Source organism: Jaculus jaculus, chromosome 3 (assembly GCF_020740685.1).
Source record: "Jaculus jaculus isolate mJacJac1 chromosome 3, mJacJac1.mat.Y.cur, whole genome shotgun sequence".
Taxonomy (NCBI): domain Eukaryota; kingdom Metazoa; phylum Chordata; class Mammalia; order Rodentia; family Dipodidae; genus Jaculus; species Jaculus jaculus.
Window position 1 is genome coordinate 129,894,723 of NC_059104.1, and position 7,390 is coordinate 129,902,112.

A 7,390-nucleotide genomic window follows, 5' to 3' on the forward strand; every position below is an offset into this window, starting at 1 on the left:
TCAAGGCTATCTGAGACTACATAGTGAATTCCATGCCAGCCTTGGCTAGAGTGAGACCCTACTTCAAAATAAGTTGCAGCCTTACTTTCTTTTCCACCAATGTCATTTTTAAAATATATTTTTAAAATTTATTTGAGAGAGAAAGACGGGGGAGAGAGAGAACAGAGACAGAGAGAGAGAGAGGATGGGTATGCCAGGGCCTTCAGCCACTGCAAACGAATTCCAGACACAAATGCTCCCTTGTGCATCTGGCTTATCTGGGTCCTGGGGAATGAGCCGGTGTCCTCCAGCTTTGCATACAAATGCCTTAACCATTAAGCCATCTTCTTCATCCCCCAATGTCATTTTGTAACCATTGTAATTTTTAAGAATCTTTTAGGTTAATCATAGTATCATCAGCCCCTTTGTGAAATAGTTCTATAATAGTAAAGCCTATTACATAAAATCATAAGCTGACTTACATTAGCTTTATTAATATTAAAAGATACAGACGATTTAATTCTCCTAGAGGTCTTAAGTGTAGGGACAGAAGACACTGGCTTTATTGTAAAATATCTCCCATACCCTTGAATGTTTGTAATTAAGTCTACTATTAGTCCCAGCTAGTGCAGCCATGAGAAGGTAGAGCCTTAATAAAGGAGAGATGTTACAAGGGTGGAGCCAGGTTGGTTAGTTTTAACACACTATGTGTTTAGAGCTTTCATTTCTCTTGCTGTTTTCTCTCTCTGCTGTGGATGTGTGGTAAAGTGAGCCAGCTTCCTCTGTGATGAAGTGAAGCTTCCCCTTGAAATTGTAAGCCTGAAATAAGTTCTTTCCTTCCATGAGCTACTTCTAGTTAGGTGATTTATCCCAATAACAAGAATGTAACTGCTACAGAAAAATTTATACCAGAGTAGCATCATTAATGACATGAACCTATGTGGTTTTTGGTCTTTGTCAATTTGTTTGTGGAAAGAATATAGAAGGATTTGTTACCTTAGACTAGAGAAATTTTGTATTGCTTGATGGGACATTCTTGTGAGAATTTAAAGAGAGGTGTATAGGGCTGGAGAGATTGCTTAGTGGTTAAGCACTTGTCTGTGAAGTCTAAGGACCCTGGTTCGAGGCTCAATTCCTCAGTACCCATGTAAGCCTGATGCAAAAGGTGGCACATTCATCTGGAGTTTGTTTGCAGTGTCTGGAAGCCCTGTTGTGCCCATTCTCTCTCTCCCTCTCTGACTCTTTCTCTCTCTGCCTGTCACTCTCAAATAAAAATAAATAAATAAATACATAAATACATAAATAAATAAGAGGTGTGTAATGTGAAGATTTGGCTTATGAGGTTTCAGAGGACAAAGAAAAAAATCTTTGTTGGAACTGGGCTGTTGGAAGAAAGGTTGGCTGTATTCTGCCTATGCCTCAAAATTTAAACAAAATTAAGTTATAAGTAATGTCCTAATATATTTTACAGAAGAAAGTATAGAATAAAAATATTTAAAAATGTAAAGTTTACATAGAAAAATTCAAGTAAGTTTGAAGTTACAGGCACTGATACTGATTTTAGACCACTTAAGCTACAATTTTTAGAGAAATTACCACCATTAAAGATCAGCCAAAAAAAAAAGAAAAAAAGATCAGCCAATTGTTATGTATTAGGGCCATAGGAGGAAAGGAGGAATGGGACCAACACGTGATTTGTACATATAACAAACTTTCTAATTTAAAATATTAAAAATTTAAAAAAGATAATAGGAAAGATATCTTGAGAGTAAAACCTAACTCATTAAAGGATAAAGCTAGTAAGAATGAAAATTCTTTTAAAATAAGGGGCCTGAAAAAAAGAATAGTGAAAGAGTACCCTTCTCCTCAAAATCAAGCTTTATTCCTCCCCGGATTTACACATTTAGTCATGCATGAAAAAAGTTCATAAAGGCCACACAGCTCTAAAAGATGCTGAAATTCAGCAATGTGAAACAGGTTTGAAATCCCTGTATGAAGGTCCTTGTAAGGACACTGTATGGAACCATGAGTGCAATGGAGACCTCGGCATTTTGAAGACAACAGGACCATGCGTGGCTGCCAACGAAAGTTGCTCACTCTGGCTTGGGTAGATATGTCCAGAAAGCAAGCAGAACAATATGAGGTAGAATTTGATGTTCGAAGCCAGAGCCCTTATTATAGATACCAGATAAAAAACAAGGAGCTTCAGCATTTAATTTTTGCCCTGCTGATTTTTTTTTTTATCTTGCATTGGTCCAGTTTTTCCTTAATATGCCTCATTTGTTGCAATAGAAATGTTTACTCTGTGGCACAATATGTTAGAAATATGTAACTTGTATTTTGACTTTACAAGGCTCACAAATAAGAGACTGTCTTCAATCTCAGATGAGATTTACACTTGTAAATGGTGTTGATAGAGATAAAGACTATTGGGTCTTTTAAAATTGGGCTAAGTGCATTTTGCATTATAGGATGGCCATGAGTCTATGGAAGCCAGGAACAGCATGTGTTGGTTTGAATGTAAAAATGTTCCCTATAGACTCAAGTGTTTGTAATTAACCTCCTACTTAGTCTCCAGATAGTGAGGTCTGTGGAAGGTAAAGCCTTGTTGAACACGTGTCACTAGGGGCAGACCTTGATGTTCATTAGTTTAGCTCAGTGTGTTCGGAGCTTAACATGTTCTTTATATTTTATTTTTCTACTGTTGGATGAGAGATGAAGTGAGCTAACTTTCTCTGACATGATAATGTTTCCCCTCTAAATTTTAAATCTAAAATAAATACTTTCCATAACCTGCTTCTGGTGTGGTGATTTGTCTCAGCAAAGAGAATGTAACTGATCAAAGGATAGAGTCATTTCTATGGGATGATAGTTTAGGTCTCTTTTTAAGTTTATTTTTTTGTTCATTTTTATTTATTTATTTGAGAGTGACAGAGAGAGAAAGAGGCAGATAGATAGATAGAAAGAGAGAGAGAGAGAGATGGGCACGCCAGGGCTTCCAGCCACTGCAAACGAACTCCAGACACGTGCGTCCCCTTGTGCATCTGGCTAACATGGGTCCTGGAGAATTGAGCCTTGAACCGGGGTCCTTAGGCTTCACAGGCAAGCGCTTAACCGCTAAGCAATCTCTCCAGCCCAGTTTAGGTCTCTTGAAAAGGCAACCCTGACCATTCAGGCTGAGGTAGTTTCCTCAACTGTTATTCAAATTTAGTTCTGTTAATTGTTATGGATACATAAGATGGAGAGCAGTAAGAGCTTTGTGATATTTTCCAGATGCATATTAATTTGAACATAATTTTATCCAACATGATTAGTTAAAACTGTCTTCCCAGTTGTAAATTGTTTTACATGAATAATATTGATCTATTAGACTTGAAGATTTCACTGTGCTCTAAATTTAAATCCTTCAGTTGGTGAGTCTAAGGGACTCATGAGTAAAGGGGTTCTCAAGCCCTTCCTTGCCCTATAGTCAGCATGATTTATTTTTTTCTGATTTAATTTTTATTTATTTATGAGAGAGAGAATGGGTGTGCCAGGGCTTCTACCCACTGAAAATGAACTCTAGATGCATGCAACACCATGTGCATCTGGCTTATGTGGTACCTGGAGAATTGAACCTGGACCCTTAGGCTTCACAGGCAAGTGCCTTAAGTGCTAAGCCATCCATCCCTCCAGCCCCAGCATGATTTTTAATCAATATAAAATTCCTTCAAGTTGAAATGCTAATTTTTAAAAGATCAATAAAGACATAATAAGCTGCACGTTAAATCAAAATCAAATAAATGTTGAAAGTATAGTGCTAAGATAATCAGGCTTAGATATATAGCTCAGTGATAGAGAATATACCTAGAATACATAAAACCCTAAGCTGAGACACAGCACCACAACACACACACACACACACACACACACACACACACACACACACACACACACACACACATGCACGCACGCACACACATGCACAATTATTCCATTTATCTCCTCTATGTCTATCAGAGAAGTTCTTCTCTTTATCTTGTATTTAACTGTACTATATCCCACTTTTTATAGGTGTTGGTTTTGTATATGAAGCATGGATTTTACCTTGATGTAATTGCAAATTATTGATACTTTGTGACCACACACAGTCAACCATTACAACACTTGGACATAGGTATATATCCTTTTAAATATCAATGTCTCAGCTTCTCTTGGCTTGTTCCCGAATCTGGTAAATGTGATGACAAAGTATGTGTCACAGGAAAACCCACACACTTTATCTATTGTATATGATAATGAATGTTTGTTTTTAAATTATGGATAATGGGTTAGGCTTAAACTAAGATTCATTGAACTTTTAAACTCAAAAGGGAGAAGTGCTATGCTTGCTGGAGAAGTAAACTTTATTATTTTTAAAAATTATTTATTTGAGAGAGACAGAGAAAGAGGTAGATAGATGGAGAGAGAGAATGGGTATATCAGGGCCTCCAGCCACTGCTAACAAACTCCAGTTGCATGCACCACCTTGTGCATCTAGCTTATGTGGGTACTAGGGAATTGAATCTGGGTCCTTAGGCTTCTCAGTGATATGCCTTAACCAATGAGCTATCTCTCCAGCCCACAAACTTTATTTTTTAAATTTTTATTTGTTTTTGATTTTTCGAGGTAGAGTCTCACTCTAGCTCAGGCTGACCTGGAATTCACTGTGTCGTCTCAGGGTGGTCTCGAACTCATGGCTATCCTCCTATCCCTGCCTCCCAAGTGTTGGAATTAAAGGTGTGAGCCACCATGCCTGGCATGAATTTTATTTTTAATACAACAAATAATGAGGTTTTGGGCCCCTATAAGGCAATGTCATGGTATAACTTTGTCAAAAATAGTATCTAGCTCATTCATTTCAATTGTCCAGAAAACTGGGGATGAGAAAGAGTAGACAAATTATTAGAGACTATAGCACGTTGCAATGCTCGTGAGTTTCCATCACTATAAAATGACAACTCTTATTGAGTTCTAGTTATTCAGAAGTATCCAATGTACTTGATTTATGCTTGTGTATCTTTCTTAGCTCACTGAGATTTCAATATGCAATAGGGTTAAAAATGAACACATTCTGGCTAACCATGGTGGAGCACACCTTCAACCTTGGCACTGAGGAGGCTGAGGTTAATGGATAGCCATGAGTTTGAGGCCAGCCTGGGAATACAGAGTGAGTTCCAGAGCAGCCTGGGCTAGAGTGAGCCCCTGTCTCAAAAAGACCAATAAAATAGGTACACTTATAAGTGTTTATTTTATGAACTGGTAAAGTATGAGCATTAAGTATCTCTAAGTTAATTTCCCAGAGTTAAACCTGAGCTTTTTCATTCAAGAGAGATGTTTACTATGCATTGTAAACACCATGGCATCCCTAAGCAACAAAATGTAACAGTCTAGAAATGTTAACACTGGTCCTATATTTAGAGTCTATTTTTTTTGAGTAAGCATACTAGTAGAAAGAATCCGAATTTCATGGTATAAAATGAAGAATTCCATTTTTATTAAAGAATAGAAATAATAGCTATTTTAAGGGTGAAAAAAATCTATGTTTATCTTGACTACAATAAAAGGAATTGGCAAGGCTTCATGTAACATCTCAGAGAGGTTTGGTTTTAGAAATGGCAGTGATACATAATTCATTCTCAGAACTGATAGGATTATTTCCTGCAGTATGGTATTTCATTTGTGTTTTAGAGTGGCTTCTGGAATTCTACTATAATCCATTTGTCACTAATATAAATCCTAAATATTTGAATTCTTCTTGGTAATATGGAAACTCAAATAGGGAGGCTTGCAGCCTATGAAATGAATAAATTTAGTACAATGGAAGTATTTTCTTTGCTAGTATGCTACATATTAGCAACTATCAATAAGAAATGCCATTACAGCTTGCTAAGTATTCTTGCAAAATGATAGGAGAATACATCAAGTTAAGCTCTGGATTTCTGGGGGATCCAATGACATGTGAATGAAAAGCCTCAGCCTCTTTGGTTAAATTTGAGTCCAGGTAAGCTTTCACTCATCAGTTAAAGGTAAATAACAAAAAGTTAAACATAAGTCTATTACAGACACAGACATTAAGATAATAGCAAGACTGTGCCATCTTTATCAGAAAAGCTACAGCTTATTTATTTTAGCTCATGTACAAACCTACAGTTTGAAATTTCGTGTCAAATTACCCCTTTTCTCACAAGGTATTTGGGAGAATTTTGAGGCAAATATCCCATTGTTATTATTCCATAATATTTTTAGTTATTTAATTACTATGTCTAAACATTATATTTGACCTAAAAATAGAGAAAGTGTCTATACAAGACCAATGTTTCTCTTTATTGTTAGAATAATCTTTATTATATTATATAATCTCTTATCAAACTACATGAATAACAACTCTCTTATTAAACTGCTAGCACTTGTTTCTGGGTACCCAAAGACAGTCTGTTTGCGTCTTGAGGGTTCTTTCTTAGATGTGGTGAGAACATCATTCCCTGAACAGCTCTCTTTTGTTTCAGAAAGCTCAAATTTACAAATCCAGATGCCTTGCAAGCTAGAGTTCCAAAACAACTTCATGTAAGAAGATGATGCATGTTTTTGTTTTTTAAGAGAAGACTTATTTGCATGGAAGCTTAGAGGAAAATAAAAAAGAAGGTACTTCAGAAATGCATACATCTTGCTGTCTTTCTGGAATAGGGCAAAATTAGAAATGACAGAATTCATGGCATCTGTATCTAAAAGAAAAGACCAATGTAGGCAAAAGAAGCAAACAATGTTATCCAGTTCCAAGCTGATATTCCTGTATTTCACCCTCTAATTTTCACTACTTGCCAATTGTTTCCTATCTGACTTAAGAAGGTGAATATCCCCTTGTTAAGACTTCAAAATTAGATCATGTCTCTTAAATCTTCCTTAATACTTTCTGAGATTACTGTTTCTATTGTCTTGACTTCTAACCACAGTAGATAGTGACTTTCCACTAGCTTGTGCTCTCCTATTTGTCATTGACCCTAAGTAATGCTTTAAGTAATTATTACAAGTATCTAATAATGCACTATTGAGTTTATTTTGTATTATCTGGGTTGTTACTACCAATATGTGAGAAATTACCTATCCTTTACATCTACTTATTTTTTGACAACTTAAACTTCAATCCTTGGTAGTAATAGTTCCATAAAATGCAGAAAAAACAAGGGTCTGTTTTGATCTCTCCATGGACTTATATCTTTAAATTTAGGCACTATCTATGATTAAAATCAATAAGGGAATTATTCAACTTCTGAACATTTAGCTTGTCACAATTCATATTCTGCAGAATGAACTTAAGAAATGGAGTCAGCAGTCAGTCCTCTTGGGTTTTCAAAGAAATGGGGTAGCTAGAGTTGTTGGGTTCTCATTTGAC